The sequence below is a fragment of the Talpa occidentalis genome, unplaced genomic scaffold (genome assembly GCF_014898055.3).
Source record: "Talpa occidentalis isolate TD23 unplaced genomic scaffold, MPIMG_talOcc4v2.1 talOcc4.4, whole genome shotgun sequence".
In the NCBI taxonomy this organism is placed as follows: domain Eukaryota; kingdom Metazoa; phylum Chordata; class Mammalia; order Eulipotyphla; family Talpidae; genus Talpa; species Talpa occidentalis.
The window spans coordinates 7,847,940-7,867,374 of record NW_023604295.1 but is presented as its reverse complement, the minus strand read 5'-3'; positions in this window follow the sequence as shown (position 1 = coordinate 7,867,374).

Here is a 19,435-nt window from a genome sequence, read left to right as displayed (position 1 = left end):
GCCATCTGGTGAGGCCAGGCAGAAGAGCACTTGGCAGTCCTCACATTGTTCATCAAGTCAGCAGCAGCAGAGTCTAATTAGATTTGAAAACCTCTGAAAGAGACATTGCAAACAGGAGTCACAGCTGAGCCAGTCAGCAACCTGCTGGCCAGGCTTATCCCACTGTCTCTCCCAACCTACCCACCCTGCAATGCCCTTGATTGAGTTCAACCACCAAGGCAGTACAGTGTGGCAATATTTGGGAGGCATCTCTGACTCTGGCCTGTTAAAAGCCTTCTCTCCTACCCGTTCTTAAACAGGAAAGAAAGATAATGGAATTATCTGATTTTTTTTTTTTTTAATATTGCCCAAATAATGGAAGCCTACTGGGTGGGCCAAGAGGCAAGGGATCGATATGGAAGGTGGGTGGTAGGTTAGGCCATGTGTTAATGTCTGCTAGGAAATAGTCCAGCACCTAAAGGCAATATTAGGAAATAGTCCAACACTTAAAGGCAATATTAGGAACGACAAAATATGTGACCCCGGCTTAGACCATATGACAAGATGGTATCCTTCTAGGACGGAGCTCTAGAGGGAAGGCAGAGCCAGACTGAATTGTGTCTTCTTTTAGGTGGGATATAAAGTAAATGATTGCCTTTCTTCTTTACCCTGCTACTCATGCCCTTTGTCTTACAGAGGGTCAGAAGGAGCCTATCTAGCTTATTCTGATTAGCCATTAGTCACCTGCTTCTCTGGAACATGATGATTTTATTCTGTGATTAGAGACCTAGAAGCCTGAACCAAAAGCTAAGACACAGAATTTAGTATAAACTGTTAGATGATAGCAGGTTTTCCCCATTATTTGTAACTCTTTGTCAACAAAAAGATTGCAAGATAGAACACTGAAATTTAGAGCATGAAGAAAATTATGAAATTCCAAGACTTTGTGATGTCATCATTATAAAAATGCATTTTAGGGATGTCAGCAAAAATAGTGACAGATCCCTGAAATTCCTCTCACCCATGAAAACACTAGCAAAAAATGGTCCGAATCGGGCCTCCCCAGTGGCGCAGCGGTTGAGCGCTGGGTTGCGAAGCTGCCCGCGGCCTCTGAGGCGCCGGTTCGATCCCCGGCTGCTCCCCGGCCACCAGAGGAGGGTCCCACATGGCGCGCAGACCTCTCCTGCCGCCCGCTGCTCCCCTCAGCAGTGTACTTCGGTCCTTCTGCCTGCTCTGCTCCCCGCTCTGGCTCTGGTGAATTCTCTCACCCTCCCGCACTTCTGACTGTACCCAGTGCATGTATAAACAAAACAAACAAACAAACAAACAAATAAAACATGCCTCTATTAAAAAAAAAAAAATGGTCCGAATCAAAATTTTTAGAAATGTGGAAATCAACCAAAGACACTTATTCATGAAAATAGCTGAATCTTGGCAAGAATGGATATTTTTATGGCATTCTAACTTGCTCTGGCCCTATCCCCATACTCTCATATCTGCAGAATTCCTGAAAACCTACAGCCCATGATCACAGTGAAAACCAGCAGAACTGGCAGCAACTGAGGGGTCAGAAGGGGTTGGAGCAATTTCAAAGCCCCATTTTCAGAGAAATATCACTAGTTCCAGCATGTTGTTTCCCCAGAAGATCCCACTAGCAAAACTGTCTTTATTTGATAGGACTCAGAGTTCTCCAAGTATCGTCTTTTCTTCAAAAGACATTTGTCAAAGACAATTGGAGATAGTTGTTTAAAATTACAGCAGCCTGAGACCATGGATAACAGTTTGGACAAAGATAATTCAACCAAAAATGCTTAAAAGGAAAAGTTGGGGAATTAGTTGTTCATAGAGGGGTTTGAATAGCTCTGACATATTCCTGAGAATCTAAAAAACCACATATATGCCTCAGACTATGGACATACCCAGAGCTATGCCTAAGAAAAATCTTAGAATTTAGCTCTCAAATTCTAACTGGTCTTAAGGCTCTGTACAAGCAGGAAGTAAAGGTCAAAATGGAGTTTTAAACTACTTTGAGTGTTAAAGATGTACCCCAAACACAGAGAATGCCTCACCAAAAAGGGCATACTTACTGATCTGGGTATTTAAGTTCTCTGTCTAGTCATCAGCTACTACTAAGATAAATGAACACAGACTCATGGCTACCCAGGACAAAGAATACAGACCTTACTGAATCAGTTCAGAAAAGGTAGTAAAACAAACAACGAAGAGCAACAACAGCAACAAACCCTGGAGAGGGCCAAGAATCTGATTCCCAAGTTTGTCTCATTACATTATTTAAAGATCCAGTTTGACCCATGACCTAGCAATTAAACTTCTAGGATATACTCATAAGAAGTAAAAACATGTTCATTCAAAACTACACACAAATGTTCCTAACAGTCTTCCCATAATAGTGAAGAAAACAAATAATTCAAATGTCTATCAATGGTTGAAGAGATCAATGAAATGTGGTATATAAATATTATGTGCCATTTTTTGACAGTAAGAGCTAATGGAATACTGAAATATGCTCACCAGGGGGGAAGCTTGAAAATATTTTGCTGTGTGAGAGAAGTCAGTGTCACAGTTATTGATATTATAATGATCCTGACTGATACAGATGTTTATGTACATTAACATAATAATGACTTTGACAGAAAGATGGGGGCAATCAAGATAGTGTGACTTAAGTTATCTATTAAAAAGCCACCACTTAATTATGAATTCACTGATAAATAGAACACAAAGGACAAGGAGAGATAAAAACCTGACTGTACTCATATCTCACATATATTAAATTATCAATAATAGATGGTCCTGATAATATGTCTCTGAAAGGTGATATAACTATCAGAACAAAATTTAAACCAATTTGAGGTGCTTCCGGACTCCGTGCCTGTGGTCCTGAAATCTTCTCCAGACTTTGGCAAAAGCGCCTTGAGGCTTGCACTCTGAGATGTGCCCCGCATCCTGCAGACTGATGGTTCCCAGGAGCTCTCAGAACCCATTCCCATCCACTCTGTCTCACCAGCTTCCTGAACCTTGCCAAGATGTGTGTATCCCTCCCACTTTTTATTGCCAATTGAATTGTATGCTTATATTGTTATAATGTGGGTTCCTCCCAATAAATTTATATTGTGTTTTTTATATGCATTTGGATTGAGTCATAAGTGAAATCTTTCCACCCAGTGGAAATAAGCACTTTTGAGATCTAAACCTAATATTACAGTCAGTCACAAAAGATCACATATTATACAATTCTATTTATGGGAAATGTCCAGAATAGGCAAATCCATAAAGACAGAAAGTAGATTGGTGGTTGCCTTGGACCTGGTTTTCTTTTCAAAAAGTGATAAGAATGTTCTAAAATTCATTGTGGTGGCAATTTCACAACTCTGAATGAGGCCAAAACCATTAAATTATACATAAAAATGCTTACATTATATGGTATGTAAATTATAGCTCAATAAATGTTACCAAAAAAAAAAAAAAAAAACCCACAACAACAAAAAATGTGGCCTTTCCTACCTCTGTCTCTGTTTAGACATTGAGCAGAGATTAGAATAATCAAGAGCCTGGAAATGAGCATTTTATCTTGTCCAGCTTTGAGTAGCCAGTAAGATTGTTTCTTGTTGAAAATATAACATAGCCACAAAGAGGCAATTGTCTAAGCTCCCTTAGCATTTATATCCTTTGCAAACAAATAGTCCAGTTTACAAAAGAACAACAGGTTTCTTTAAATAGGCCAGAGTTTAACTGCTTTCCTGGAGGAATTCTTTGTTTTCTAAATAAAGGCGTGACTCAATGAATTCAATGAGTTCAGCTCAGCTCAGTGAGCATTTCAGTTCTTTGCTGTGCGAATGACCTATTTAGAGATGAATCCATGTCTAAATTTTCCTCAGCAGTTGTTTCTAACCAAAGAATTTGCACATCAATTGTTCTGTAATCCTTGAGGTATGGGGTAGGGAAGAGAAACAAAAGAAATAACAAATTAATTATATCTTGTAATCAGGAGAAAACTACCATTTGAGAATTTGCTATTTCATTGATGGAAAAAATTGCTATGTTCAGTGATATTGTAATCAAAATGACTGGTAGTGGAGGAGTTCAGGCATACTGGTTTGTTTTAAACTTCAACACTGAATAATGTCTGCAGCAGCCATAGATTTGGTTCTGTTGAATTTCACTCAGGTTTCTTCTCCATAACCATTTAAACTTTGCCATCTATTCTAAGCTGCATCTTATTTTATCATTCTGAATGCATCTTGCTGGGAGTTGTAACTTGGGTCAGGAATTTTGCATGGAGGGACCCTGATTTAATTACCAGGTTGTAGGCACAAACTGGGGTGGCTGGAATTCATCATGGTTGCCCCCACCCACCCACGGGTTTGTTGACTCCACCTTGCCCCGGAGATGTTGCTCTCAAACTGGACCAACATTTAAGAGACACAATGTGAAGGATAGCCTACTAAATGCCTGGTCAGAACTCTTCAAAATAGTCAAAGTCCTCAGTGACTGCCTTGTACTAAGGGCATATAAGCCAAAATAATTTTATTGTCATGAAACTTCACTTGGGGTTGATAATTTATAGACTCATAAGTAATCATTTAAATGTTGCTTCTCCTTGAAACAACTCTATTTGACCCTACTCCTAAATATTTTTTCTAAGTTTAGTTTTTCACAATTGAGCAAACATTAAATTTATATTGCTGATAATTAGGAAAAATGATAATATCAATGACCTTATTATAAATGTACTACATACAGTTAAATGGACAGTTGGGATACTTTGACTGCAATTAGAAGAACCAACTAAGAGTAGTTGACATGATAAGGATGTTCTTGATGAACGCAATCCAGAGCACAGAGGAAGGAAGTTTGCAAGACTGACTCTGGGTGTTGTTAAAGACCTGATGCTGTTATAGGACAAGGAGAGGGGCAGCCCAAACCCCGCAAACCTGCCTATTCTACATGGGTTCTGCCATCCGCCGCATCAACACAAAACATATGACACTTTAATGGGAAGGAACTTTAATAAAAACTAGGAAACAATACAGGTAAGGCAAAGAGTCTAGTTTCTAAATGAAGCACCCAAAGTTACCCATCCCCTCGTGGGTAAAAGTCCATCCATATGGGATCGGCCCAGAGCAAAGCCCCAAAGCCTGCCACAAGTCTAAAGCATCTTCCAGTGGGGACCCACAGAAAAGGGTCACAAACAACCGGACAAGCCCGGAAGGAAAAGAGCAAAATCAACATCCAGATAAAAGCTGCCATTGTCACCTCCCCACGGGTCTCACCCACATCTGTGTCACCCAGTCCACGACCAAAAGACAAGCTCAGTTTCTTCACATGTCTCTAGACTCCATGCGCCTCCTCCAGGTCTCCTGGCTCCATCCTGCTTCCTTCCTCAGTCTCTTCTTCTGCTTCTCCTCTTCCTGCTCAGCTCCACCCTCCCTTGGGTGGGGCAGGGAACCTCCCCCTTTCCTGGGGACCACCCTGTTGCAATGCCTCCAATCTCTCTGTTCTGCCATCTTAGACTATTGTGATGTCATCCCTCATGGTCACTAGGATTCTGCCAGAGCCCCAGGTACCATTTCCACACGTGACAACATCTGGCAAAAGAAGAGAGAAGAAAGGCAGTGTCTCCTCAACCATTTCTTTGCAATGAAATTTCTTTTCAAAAAGAATGACCTATTTTCTAAATTTTCAAAAAGTCATTTTCTGAATCCCTGTAGTAGATGCCCCACCAGTGCTGCAGGGCACTTTGCCCACACACATGTAGTTACAAGAATACAAAGGTGGCAAGGTTCAGGCACTTTCAGCCACCTCAACTGTGGGAATCTACAGGCTAACTTGGTCAGGCGGATGATAAGTGATGCTGCAGGAATAAATACCCTCAAAGCTCAATGACTTAGTACAACTCATGTTTCTTTTACACTCACATGCCAAAAATCCATATAGTCTCTCAGGGATCTAGGCTGTAATGTGAGACCTCCAAGATCCTGCAGCAAGGAAAGAGGCAGCAAGGGTCACACACCAGCAACTCTATGCTTCAGTCTGGAAGTAATTACTCCCACCTACCTTAATCAACTGGTCCACCACCCTGTCTTGCTGCAGGAAAGCTGGGAAGTATGCAGGGACCCTCTCTCTGCCAAGCCTGCTTTTCCACCCCATCATCACTACTTCCCCTCTGCATCCTCTCTTCTCTTCCCCAGTCACTCCAATACCATCCCTGCTGAGCCCTTATTTTTCTGGCCCATGTATCCAAGCCCTTCCAGCATCTTAGTGAACTCACCAACTCCAGGGACTTCTATTAAGTTAAAAGCACTCCTTCCTCCTCCTGCTGTCACTGTCAAGAAGAAGGAGGGGTGATTTTGAGGAGCATGGAGAGAAGAAGAAGGCCATCAGGAGTTTTCCATTTCAAGGCACAGTTTGCTTTTTCCCAAAATGTCTACATAATCTTGCCAATCTCACACTGTGAGGATTAGTTTTCTGTAAAAAAACCTTTCTTAAGTCTACATAAGATATGCGGAACCTCCTATTGATCTAATGTCACTTTTTCATTTCATTTCAATTGTGTTAAAAAAAATTATATACATGTACACTGGGAAGAAATCTTAGCAATATTTTAATGGCATTAAATGTGTGAAGGGATTATGGGTAATTTCTATTTTATTTTATTTCTTTTGTCTTCATCTTAACATACAAATGTTAACCCTTCAATATTTGGGGTGGAGGGGGACTTTTTCACAGAAGTCAAGTTTTTTTCCAACTCCAAGGTGTTACTTCTCTGCACTCATTTTCAGGGGGACCCTGAAAAGTTAATGTCCAGCACAAACATCAAGTTTTATATTATTAGGAATTAGATTTCTCATGAGAAGGCAGGAGCCAGGAAGAGAATGTGAGATGTTTAAGACAATTTAGGATTTTCAGAACAATGTTGCAGTCTGTCTAAAAAACCCACAGAGCCTGGTTGATACAGATAAGGCTGGACATAAAATAAGATTTCAGTCATTTTGACCCAGAAATGTTGGGAAAAAAGCCCTGACGTGTATTGCACCCAGGCATGGGTGAGATGCCTTGGAAAGAGAAAGGAGCTCCTTGACTGACTAGGCACAGGAGAGGCCTTGCTACTACTCCAGCCACAGAAAGGCCACATGGAAGAAAGCAACTAGGATGAGATTTCAGGTTTGGAGGTTGCTGAGGCTGCTCTGGACAACAGAGATCTCAAGCCCCACCTAGCCCTTGGTGGAGGAGCACGCTATGGGATTGGCACATTAATTACACGCCAATGGCATTTTCCTGAGGAGAAAATCTATAGTAGTTTAGAGAAAAGTACAGTGGGCTTTGAGTGAAAGGGGCTGTTGGGTTCCATCCCATTGTGTCTCTGAACCACAGACTTCGGTTTCTCCTCCGTACTGTGGACACAAAAGCAGCTCTAACTAAAGAAAAAAGGCACTTTTCACTTAGCCTCCTCTTTCTATTGCTGGGAATTGTGTGGGAGGAGTGCGCCCTGTCTAGGGGGGATCAGTCAGAAATATCAATGTCACCTGTCTGGAAGGTTCTAGAGGCAAAAACAATCAATATTGACTGATATGTGACCTGGACAAAACCTAGAGTTCCAGCCAGCCTCAGTTTCTCCATCTTCAATGTGGATAAAAACAGCTCTTCACATTTGTTGTCAGGATTAAGTGAGACTCGAATGCATAATAGAAGCTGGTTCCCTTCTTGTTTGCTATGGGAGGCCCAAAACAGGCTGCCCCAGGGTGTATCTAAGTGGCAAGCTGATTATTTTCTTTTGAAAGAAATTGAGAGACCAAAAAAAATGCAAGAATGATGTTCTTTGCCTAATTATCTAGCTCCCTGAAATCAGGAAATAAATCTTCCCTGTGGTGGTCTGGGAGGTGAGAGACAGCTTTCTCTCCCTAGAGGAGAGTTTGCAAAATCTGTTTTTGATGTATAATTCCTGCAAAGTTCCTTTTTCTTTAAGTTGCTAAGTTCTTTGTTTTGTCCTCCCTCCCATTGTTTTAACCCCTTTCCAAAAATTAAAAAACCAGAACAACCTGAAAATAAGTTCCTCTTCTACGAGCCACATGTCCACATAATTAGTCTGTCTTTTCTCTCGCTACTCTCTCTTGTGTCCATTCAATCACCCCCCAGTTCCATGGACCTAGAGGGCTCAGAGAACAATTTATTGCCTCCACACGGGGCCCTTGTCTTGGTACACACATTCCTTATAAACCAACAGCCACAGCATCTATGTCCAAGAGGTTTATTTAAGTCACAGTTCCATTGCTATTTTTGAGCATTGGTTGTTGTTTTGTATTTAAATTACTTACTCGAGGAAATTGTTCAGCGGTCACTTCTGAGTGATCTGTCACTGCAGAGTGCTTCCCAAGCCTCCTCTCTGGATTTTGATCTTCGTGGTTTATTTTTCTAGCAGCCCCCACAATCTGCATAACACAGGAAGTGTCCTTCATGGCTCACTTCTGGGAGACTTGACAGATGCTGGTTAAATATTTAGAAATTTCTCTTTAAAGAAAGGAGCTAAAAATGAGGCCTCTCAAGCTGCTAACATGTGGTCCTACCCCTCAAAGTCACATTTAAATGTCAAGGTTGGATTTGGCTTTCAGTGTTTTTACAGAGGCCATGGTGATTTTTATATTTGTATATGTTTTCCAACTCTATATGGATGGTGCTTCTTACCCTGTCATAACTCTCATATACAATTTCACAGCTCAAAATTCAATATATAACTGTCTGTTCAGTTTTGGATTTAAGGAAATCACTCGGTGTTATGAAAATAGAACATCAAATTTTTCACCCACCAAAAAAAAAAACACAATAAAATACAAGCAACATTTTGTGGGGGGAAGGGGAGGGTACTGCTTTATTTCAAGAAGCAAAGTGTCCAGGTAATAGTCAAAAATGCTCAGGAAGGTAAGAGACTCCATTCTCATACATGTGACAGCAAATGGCAACTTAAAGAATCTCACAAACAAGCAATTCTCCCTCTGAAGATGGGTGCACACTAGATGATGCGTCATCTCCTGAGAATTTCTCTTGCCCAAGAAGGAAAAGTCATGAAGTCCCTGAGAATGCAGAGAGACTCAGAGCCAACATCTCTGATCTTGTTACTTGTCTTCTTGTTCACTTGTCTGAAGCAGAGATGCGGGAAAACATTCGAGGAAGAGCTGGGCGCTCTGGGGCTGGATTTCTGACACTACTTCCTCCTGGCCATAGCCCACAGGCATCCATGATGAAATGTCACTACGAAGAGCACCATTTACTTTGTGGGTTTTTTAAAATTATGTTTATTGAGGTGAAGATGATTTATAACACTATATATGTTTTAGGGGCACAGATTCACACCTCTTCAGATGTGGGTTACCACACCCACCACCAAGGCACCCTTAATCCTCCACCACAGTCCACTGGACCCCTCCCCCTAATACCCCACTTCCTGCTCACCCTTTGGCAACCTCAGTTCTACAGTCAGATGTCAAAGGCTTGTCCTGCTTTGTTTTTGTCTAGAGCTCCATTTTTTTTTTAAGATTTATTTATTTATTTTATACAAGAACCGGGGTACAGGCCAGATGCGCAGGAGAGTGAGAGGATTCACCAGAGATAGAGCGGGGAACAGAACAGGCGGACTAACGAAATACACTGCTGAGGGGAGCAGTGGGCGCAACAGGAGAGGTCTGCTGCGCCATGTGGGACCCTCACCTCCCGGCTGGGATCAAACCGGCGCTGCAAAGGCTGCGGACAGCTTCATAGCGCGGCGCTCAACCGCCTGCGCCACCAGGGGAGGCCCCAAGAGCTCCATTTTGAAAAACTGCCTTAACAAGCTCTTGCCTTGTGCCATAGCCTGCTCAAAGAAATTTACTTTGTTACCTTCTTAATGATGAATGTCTTACCAGAAAAACTCTTCACAGCAGCAGGAAACAGCCCGAGACTGACTCATTTCCCAGTATGAGCTATAATCAGCTTTTAGAAGGGACCATAAGGCTTTTGTGAGTGGTTGCTTCTCAAATATATCTGGAAATGGACATTTTAGAAGATCAAAGGCTATTGGGTTTCCTTATTCACATTCTTTTACTGGATTTACTAGGTAATCTTAGATATAAAAACCTATCTTTCTTTTGGGACTTAATATAACCATTTCATTTTGACTGAAAAAAAGTCTAAGACATAGAGTTCTTCACCTGAATTAGGCTACAGGCACGCCTGAGATGACGGAGTCAGTTCCAGACCTCCACAATAAAGCTAATATAAAGCAAATCACAGGATTTTTTTTTGTTTCCCAATGCATATAAAATTTATACTTATACCATATGGAGTCTATTAAGTGTGCAGTAGCATTATGTCTAAAAAAAGTACATAAATTCACACAAAAAATACTTAATTGATAGAAAGTGCCAGCCATCATCTGAGCCTCAACTAGCTGTAATCCTTTTGTCACCCTAAAAAATGCAGTATCTGTGTCACACCATAAAGTGAGGATAAAATGCTCCGCATCACTGCAGCTCAGCAGAACAACTCAGCTCTTCATTTATATTTCTCTACAAACAAAGTCTCCCGGGAAATGAACCTTTTTCTCTGTCTTAAAGATGAACTGTATTCAGCCAGTCAATTGTGAGTAGGTTTATTCAACATTATCAAGCATGTGTGGCAGGCCCCGTGTTGGGGTTACACAGAGGACTATGGCCATCCCTGTCCTCAAAAGGCTAATGGGCCATGGAGCTGGCAGGCAGACCAAGCAGCAAAGAAAAAAAACTTAGGCCACTTGTGCCTGACATGTTTTTGGAGCATTCTTCCAATGAATGTGTGAACTGAGTCCTAACAACTGAGGGAAGTGTTTGTTCATTTCTTCATTAGTCTTCCCAAGACTATGTGGTATTGGTGGAACAAAATGGGAAACCTAAAAATGTTACCAAATGTGGGCCCACTACCTGGAGGCATGGAAGCCCAAAACCATGCACCAGCTTTGGAGAAAAGACCCTGTTTTGAGTGAGGTCACGTAACAAGAGACTAGAGGTGAGATTCTCAACTCAGTCTCCCCAAGGATGGAACTTTGGGCATTTTTAATGGGGTCAAGGAACAAACATAGAAAATACAAGTCTACATACAGTGGATCTGAAGGATTGCTTTCTGCTCAGTCATGGTGTAACTCAATTTGGATCCAGACTTGCAACAGACTGAGAGCCCCCTTTTACTGAAAGCTGTCCATCTATCCATGAGTCAGGCATCTTAGTTTGGTCTTCCATGGATATTTTTCAGTCCTGGCAATGAGATATCACCTCAAGGACACTGAGCACTTTTCCGGGCCTGTGCTCTGAAACACAACCCGTTGATTTATGAAAGCTCCCCCACCCCACCCCCATCCCCAGTTGTTTGGGATTGGTAGGGCATTTTTGCCCCATTGTTGGTCTTACAAGATAAACAAATTATAATAACTGATATTCTACAAAGTTACAAAAACAATTCAATGGGAGGAGGTGATGTTTTCAGCAAAGGGACTGGAGCCAAAGGAGGACAAAAAAGGGGAAAAAGAACATTTTACCAAAAGTAATTCAAAACAGATTATAAACAATATGAAAAACAAAAAACTTTCAACTTTCTATTGTAGAAAATCTGTGATTTTTGTGATGGGCTAGGCAAAGAGTTCTTAGATATGACACCAATGAAAATGAACTTTTTAAAATGGATTTAATCAGAATTAAATTTTTTTTTTGCTCTGTGACAAATACCGTTAAGAGAAAAAGACTATAGACTGGGAGAGTGTATGTAAAATCACATACCTGACAAACACGACTTATTTCTAGACTACATAAAGAACTCCCAAATCCCCCAAATGTCTGTTTCTCAAGAAAAACAATCCATTAAAAAAAATAAAATCAAAAAGCTTGAACACTTTCCCAAAAGGCAATATAGGTAATAAGCAAGCGCATTAAAAGGTGCTCATCATCAACAGGGAAGGAATGGCCTATCGAATAAATGGAATTGAACTAAGATTCCAGTTGGAAAAGGAATCAAATCAGCCTCCTAATTCAGGCCATTGCCCAAAATAAAATTTTAATTGGCTAATTGCTCATTGACCTAGCAGTGAAGTCCAGGTTCGTTGACTTCATTCCCTGTTAAATATTTAGGAGTCCACTTACTAATTAATGGTAGTCTTACTGTCAATGAATAGAATTCTCCCTTCTCCCTAACATCCAAACTAATTATAGTCACTTCTGCCTTCTAATGGGAGTTGGCATCATTCATCACAGGGGGGCAGTTAGTATTACCCCTGTAGTGCCAGTAAGGCACAGAGCAGGTTTTCTATGATCCGAGCAGACAGGGTAAAGGAGAGTCCTGGAGCCCTCAGAGGCTTTCTCAGGCTTTTATTGAGCTTTTACATGTAGTGCAGCAACCAGGTACATGGCAGGCAGGGGTGCCAGGGGACCAGAAGGCCAGAAGGCCTCCAAGCCCCCCGCAAGTCTTCACTCTGGGCCTCTCTGGAGTTCTCTCTCCCCTTCTCTTTCCTGCCTCTCTCCTGTCTCTGCTTCTCTTGGGGAATACCTCAACACTGCAGCCATGGCCCACAGAAGTAAACAACAAAACTTATAATAACGTAACAAAATGCAGGTGCCCCATCAGGCAGGCAATCCTAATGGCAGGAGGGCAGAAAAGCCTGAAAATCATTTACCCTACCTCCCCTTTCACCTTCACAAAGGACAGGAAAGGGGGTGGTCCCTGCTGCTCTTCTGGAGTGCCTAAGGGTGAAACCCAATGTAGGTAGATGATCACATGTCCAACAGAATCCTTTACCGTGGTGTGGATATCCAAGGAAGGGTAATCGGCTGAAATTCTGTCTCTGCAGATGTAGCAAGAGGAATTCTGCACAAGTTTCCTAAGGAACAGAGGACTCTGCAACACAAAAGAATATTGTGGGGCCTCCCTGGTGGCGCATCTGTTGAGCGCTGGGTTGCAAAGCTGCCCACGGCCTCTGCAGTGCTGGTTCAATCCCCGGCTGCTCCCCAGCCACCGGAGGAGGGTCCCACATGGCGTGCAGACCTCTCCTGCCACCTGCTGCTCCCCTCAGCTGTGTATTTCGTTGGTCTGCCTGTTCTGTTCCCTGCTCTGGCTCTGATGAATTCTCTCACCCTCCCGAGCTTCTGACTGTACCCAGTGCACGTATAAATAAGTAAATAAATCTTTAGGGAAAAAAAAAAAAAGATATTGTGGCTTGGGAAGGAGGAAGCCAGGGAAGCGTTCCACCTGAGTTCCACACAGCTGGGCCAGAGGATTTCCAAAGACAAGGGCCCTGATGGCTGAGAGTCAATGCAAAGCTGTTGGTGTCTGTGGCGTTGATACCCCTTCTGTGGGCTGTTGTAGAGCAAACAGAAGTAGAGAGGAAAAAATTCCCTATTCCTAGTATTTCCTTTCATGGGGCAGGACATCTATTTGCATAGCACCGGGGCCTCTCTTTCTGTGCCCTCCCCCAGTTACTCCCCCATCATTTGTTGGAAAGAGTTACCGGACCAACATGGTTCAACCCCTGTCTCCCTCTCTTATCTTTCAGATCTAGCCAAACAGATATCGAGATGTGCGCCATGGAGTATGCTCTCCAGGACTCTCCATCTCACAGGTGTGTCTGCTGCTTGGTTTAGGGAAACTCACTATTCTGGCCTGGGGCACATTCTCCTTCCATTTTGTCTTATATTCAGTTGTTTCTGGTGTCAGGCAGGTTTCTGTGTGTAAAATAATAACCCCAAAAGTCATCCAAGTGTGGAACTACTTTGAATCAGGCACACGCCATCTTGTCCATACTGCCATGTGGAGACAGCTGGGTGAGTGCAGCCTGAGTCAGCAACTCCCTGCTCTACCCTTGTCGGTGACTACGAAAAACATCAACTCCCTGGTTTCTCCTTATTGGAGACTAGGAAAGTAACGATTGTTACAAAAGACCCTGCACTGCAGCTTTGTGCCCGAAGACTGTTGTCAACCAATTATAAGGGGACAAATGAACTTAAGAACCAATCCAAGCATTTCAAAACAAGCGGTTCAATGCAGGCCACTTTCCTGCTTCACACTTTCAAATTTCACTGCTCCCCATCCTGGAACACACCTTGGACTGCCCCTGGGTTGTAGACCCAAATCACTATCCCTATTCTCAAATAAATGTTTTCTTGATTACGTTACAGTCTGATTTTCCTCAATCAATTCAAGTAAACAGAGAGTAGGCACCTTATGAGAATGTTCCAGAACACAGAGTTGAGGAAATCTTCCCTGTCTTTGACTGACTTTGACTCTTATTCTAACTCTCACTTTGTCACCAGTTTCCAGGCAGAGCCTTTGCAGAGCCTTCTCTCTGACTGGCCTTTAGAACTTTCCGGCAGCCTCTGGAGCTGAGCAGCGATCCCAGCCATGTGGGGCAGAGCTGGAACCAGCTCACAGGGTGACGTCGGAGGGAACGGAGCAGTCTTCCCCTGAGATTTCCCCCCAAATATGTGCTGCTTTGGCTTGAAAGGGCAGAAGGGATTTTCGGTTTTCTTTTTCTTTTCTTTTTTTTTTTTTTTGGCCAGAAAGAAAAAGAGATGAGTTGCTTTTGACCAAAAAAGTCAGTCATGGAGGATGATTGACTCCAGCCCAAATAAAGATTATGGGAAACACTTCACTCTGAGCAAGCATAAAACCTTTCCCAGTAACTCTATTTTTTTTTTAAGATTTATTTATTTATTTATACAAGCACTGGGTACAGTCAGAAGCGCGGGAGGGTGAGAGAATTCACCAGAGCCAGAGAGGGGAGCAGAACAGGCAGAAGGACCGAAGTACACTGCTGGGGGGAGCAGCGGGCAGCAGGAGGGGTCTGCGCGCCATGCAGGACCCTCCTCCGGTGGCCGGGGAGCAGCCGGGGATCGAACCGGCGCTGCAGAGGCTGCGGGCAGCTTCGCAACCCAGTGCTCAACCGCTGCTCCACCAGGGAGGCCCCCCAGTAACTCTAGCCAACCCCAATTACCCCTCACTTTGGCAATCTGCCCTTAACCAGTGCAGGGCTTGGAATCATGGACCTCTTGGATCACTGAACTCACTCACCTCTACCTCCCTTTGCCATTTTATACACAGGCCCCAAAGGTGACAACTCTTAACCCACAAGGGAAGCAGCAGCACAACCCATGCCAGAACCCCAGCCTCCTGGGTTGCAAGTCTGTACCCTTCCGATAGTTCCAGATTCATTTCGTACCTCTAAGTGTAACAGGGTGGTCCCCAGGAAAGGGGGAGGTTCCCTGCCCCACCCAAGGGAGGGTGGAGCTGAGCAGGAAGAAGAGAAGCTGCAGAAGAGACTGAGGAAGGAAGCAGGATGGAGCCAGGAGACCTGGAGGAGGCACATGGAGCCTAGAGACACGTGAAGAAACTGCGCTTGTCTTTTGGTCGTGGACTGGGTGACACAGATGTGGGTGAGACCCGTGGGGAGGTGACAATGGCAGCTTTTATCTTGATGTTGATTTTGCTCTTTTCCTTCCGGGCTTGTCCGGTTGTTTGTGACCCTTTTCTGTGGGTCCCCACTGGAAGATGCTTTAGACTTGTGACAGGCTTTGGGGCCTTGTTCTGGGCCAATCCCATATGGATGGACTTTTACCCACGAGGGGACGGGTAACTTTGGGTGCTTGATTTAGAAACTAGACTCTTTGCCTTACCTGTATTGTTTCCTAGTTTTATTAAAGTTCCTTTTCATTAAAGTGTCATATGTTTTGTGTTGATGCGGCGGATGGCAGAACCCATTTAGAATAGGCAGGTTTGCGGGGTTTTGGGCTGCCCCTCTCCCTGTCCTATAACATAAGTACCATCTCCCTTGAAGCGGGTGAGTTCCCTGATGACAGAGAGCTGGCGTTTTGTGGAGAGAAAGGACCGATATTTGAAAAGAACCTACTATATTCCCCACATCAGACGAGGCCATTACTGGACAACTTTGGACATGTCTTCCCAGGCACCAAGTCTTCTTGTGGGAGGGTATTATTACAGATTGAATTGTGTACCTCAGAAAATTCCTATGTTAAGGTTCCCGCCCCCATACTTCAGAATGTACCTATATTTATGGGGTTTTTAAAGAGGTATTTGACTTAAAATGAGGCCCTTAGGGCAGGCTCTGATCTAATCTGACTGGTGTCCTCTGTAAGAAGAGGAGATTAGGACACAGGCCTGTGCCTAGGGAAGACAAAAGAAGTGAGGCAGCTGCAGGTCAAGGAGGGAGGCCTCAAAAGAAACGGGATTGATCTGTCTTCTAGCCTCCAGAACTGTGAGAAAGTAAATTATCTTTGTCGCCCCTCCACCCCAACCAGTCAGGGGTGCTTTGTTATGGCAGCCTGAGCAGAAAAACATAGGCATCGACTCCCCATCCTAAATAGGACCCTGGCCCTCTAGGTGGATGGAGGTAACTGAGTCACACAAACTCCTTGTCAAGACCCAGAACTAAGGGCATCCCAGAGAGCAACTGGGAGCAGACTTTCATTTGTGGAGACTTTGAGGAGAGGATACTCCTCAAATGGATTGTCCCACTTCCTGCCCTCCTTGTGTTCCCCATGAATTCCAGGGGAGACCCCAATACCCCTCTAATACCCAACTCCCTTTTTTGGAAAGTGGTCTGAAGTGGGTTTTGTTACGGAGAGGATTTTAGCCGGGACATTTGCATACATCACCTCATGCAATTCAATTTCTCCCTGGGTGTTGCGGCCCTGTCTTACAGATAAGGGACCTGAGATTCAAGATCAAGCACCCAGCCCAAGGTCACAAAGTGCTGAAACTAGCATTTGTACTCCTGCTCTTTTTATTGTCCACACTGTCCTTGATGCTACACTGCTTCAGTGTCCCCCTAAAGTACTCAGTTAGGAGTCAGGCACATAGTAGGTATTTCAAAAGATCTTGTTAAATCAAATTGAATGCACAGCCCCAAGATCCATGTAGCCCTAGGATCTATGCTGTGGCCTCACAGCGTGGGCTGTGTAGCATGCTCAGACCCTTGCACCAGGGGAAATAAAAGCAGGTCAGAGACCTGGTCATCTTTCTGCCCTTCTCCTCCATTCAGACACAGTGAGGCTGGATCGATCCCAGGCTCGGTGGAGCTCTGATTCACTCCGTAATGTCAAGACACAGTTCAGACCTCATGGACGTCTCAGGTGCTCCTAACTCTACCCAGATGGGTGATGCTCACTTAACCATGACCCCAGGCAGCTCCTTCACCAGCAGAACCCCACATTGTCCAGAAAGGAGGATCCGACACTGAGTTTCTCTTACTTCCTTCCGGCCTCCCCAACTCCCCCACCCCCGGCCTAACTGAACCTTGAGGTTTTGCCCTTTTTTGCCAAAATAAAGACATGTGTATTTTTATTTTTTCCCCCTAATTATAAAATACACACACACAAATTTTTTTTGAAAAACACATATGTTCTGTACCCACCAAACCTCCCTCTCCCCATAACACACCACTAAAGACAACCAGCTGTCTTGCGGGGACACGTATGTGTGACCAGCCAACAGGTGCCATGTCCCACGCGGGCCAGCTGGGATGCGCATCAGGTCACCCTATTCTGATGAGCCCCACACACACACTCCAGGGCCCCCTGTCTCTCCTGTCCGCCAGTTACTTGTGGGGCCCCCAGAGTGCTCACACACATCCAGGCTGCCTCCCAAGACCCACAGAGCAGATTCCCTCTTTCCTCTCCAGCTCTGGTTCCCCAGGCGGATGTCCAGAGGAGACTCAGAGCTCCAGAAGGAGCCCCCTTCTCACAGGCTGACGGGTGCAAATTCTCATCTTCTAATTCAGACCTCGACTGTTGGACAGTCTCTACCTTCCCCACCTTTCTGTCAAGAGAGCCTGACAAACAGAATTATGAAGCCTGGAGGGTGGCAAAGAGGGTTTTTAACAGATTCTCCTAAGTCTGTCTTCCCAAGAGGTAACAAAGAGGTGTCTGTGAGTCTTTTTCTCATCTGCATGAAGCAGCACCGAGAAAATAATGTTTTGGGATGATTTTAGCGGTTCCTGATATACCTGTTCAACTGGAAGACAGTCAGTCTCTCTCTCTCTCTCTCTCTCTCTCTCTCACTGTCACCCAGCTTTTATGTAGTCTTGTTAGGGGGGAAAGGCTGTCCTAAAGCTGATTCCATACAGGCTTTGTGGACTCCACCCCCACTCCAGACTAAAGCCAAAAGACACTGGGAACTCCAAATCCCATCCCCACCCAAGGGAAGGTGGCTGGGACCTGAGGGTGGGGTTAAGCAGCCAGGTTTGGTAAAACCAGACACGTGGGCTTTGGGGGAGGGGGTCCCCCATTTTGGCTCTCCGCCAGCTCGCAGCCCGGCCAGCTCTGAGAGTGCCTTTGGGTTTCCAGGTGGGCGGATTAGGGAGGACGCAGTAAAGACTTTATTTCCCCATTTTCTCCCTGAGTTGTGCATTTCCTCAATTCCTTTTCCCTTGTAAATAAACCTTTTATTAACCTTTTGTGTGAGCCTGCAGTGGAGTATTAGTAAGTCCTTTTTAAAGCACGCGCGGGTGAGGACCCACAGCCAGGCAACCCGTTTTATATCGGGGCTGCTCCGTAACAGTCTCTGCAGTTAATTTAGGCTGTAAGTTTCCATTCTGTGTATCCATCCATCCATCCATCCATCCATCCACCCGCCCACCATTTACTATCTCTTCTCTTCTTGCACAAACACCATCTTCAATTTAGCTAACTCCAAATCTTTAGATCACTAACCACCACTTTCCCTTAAGAAACAATTCCTCATAAGCACCTTCTGCCAAAGTCTAGGAAGCTCAAATCTGACCTTTGACCTCTCAACCCCCAACTGGAGCGTCTCCGTATCTCTTCTCGAAGTTGTCATTTAAGAGAGGAAATCTAAATAAAACCTATCCCTCCCTTTATGATTTGTCAGGACTGAAAAAAGTGAGGTCATCAAACAAAAAGAGAACATTAATATTTGCAGGCAACCCCAAAAGTTAGTTATTTGCCCCAAACTGATACATTTTGCCAGACTCTGCTGAAGGCAGGAGGTGGTTATCTGTGTACACCAAGGATTAGTAGCTCTCAGAGCATTTGTGTTTTCTGCTTATGGTCATGACAGAATACCACCTCTTATATTTGTCAGGTGCTATAGACTTCTTTGAACTTAAATAGCAACGAAATAAGTCAGATTTGCTAGTAAGACTCCTTTTGCATGCTGTCATCAGCAGAGTTTAAAAGAAGCTGGGAAATGATTCCTTGGTCAGCATTACATGCCATACTTTAAATAGCTGGGAGAACTTAAAATAATTGCAGAGGCAACTACAGCCACCAAAGAGTGGGGTTTTAGAGAACTAACCCTCATCTCTGTTCCTGCAGGATGAGTGGTGTTTGCCCCTCGGCCCTCGCCACGGCCAGAAGTAACCTTCCTTAACTTCCTCCCTTTCTTGACTCAGCTACCCCCCACTCCACTGAGT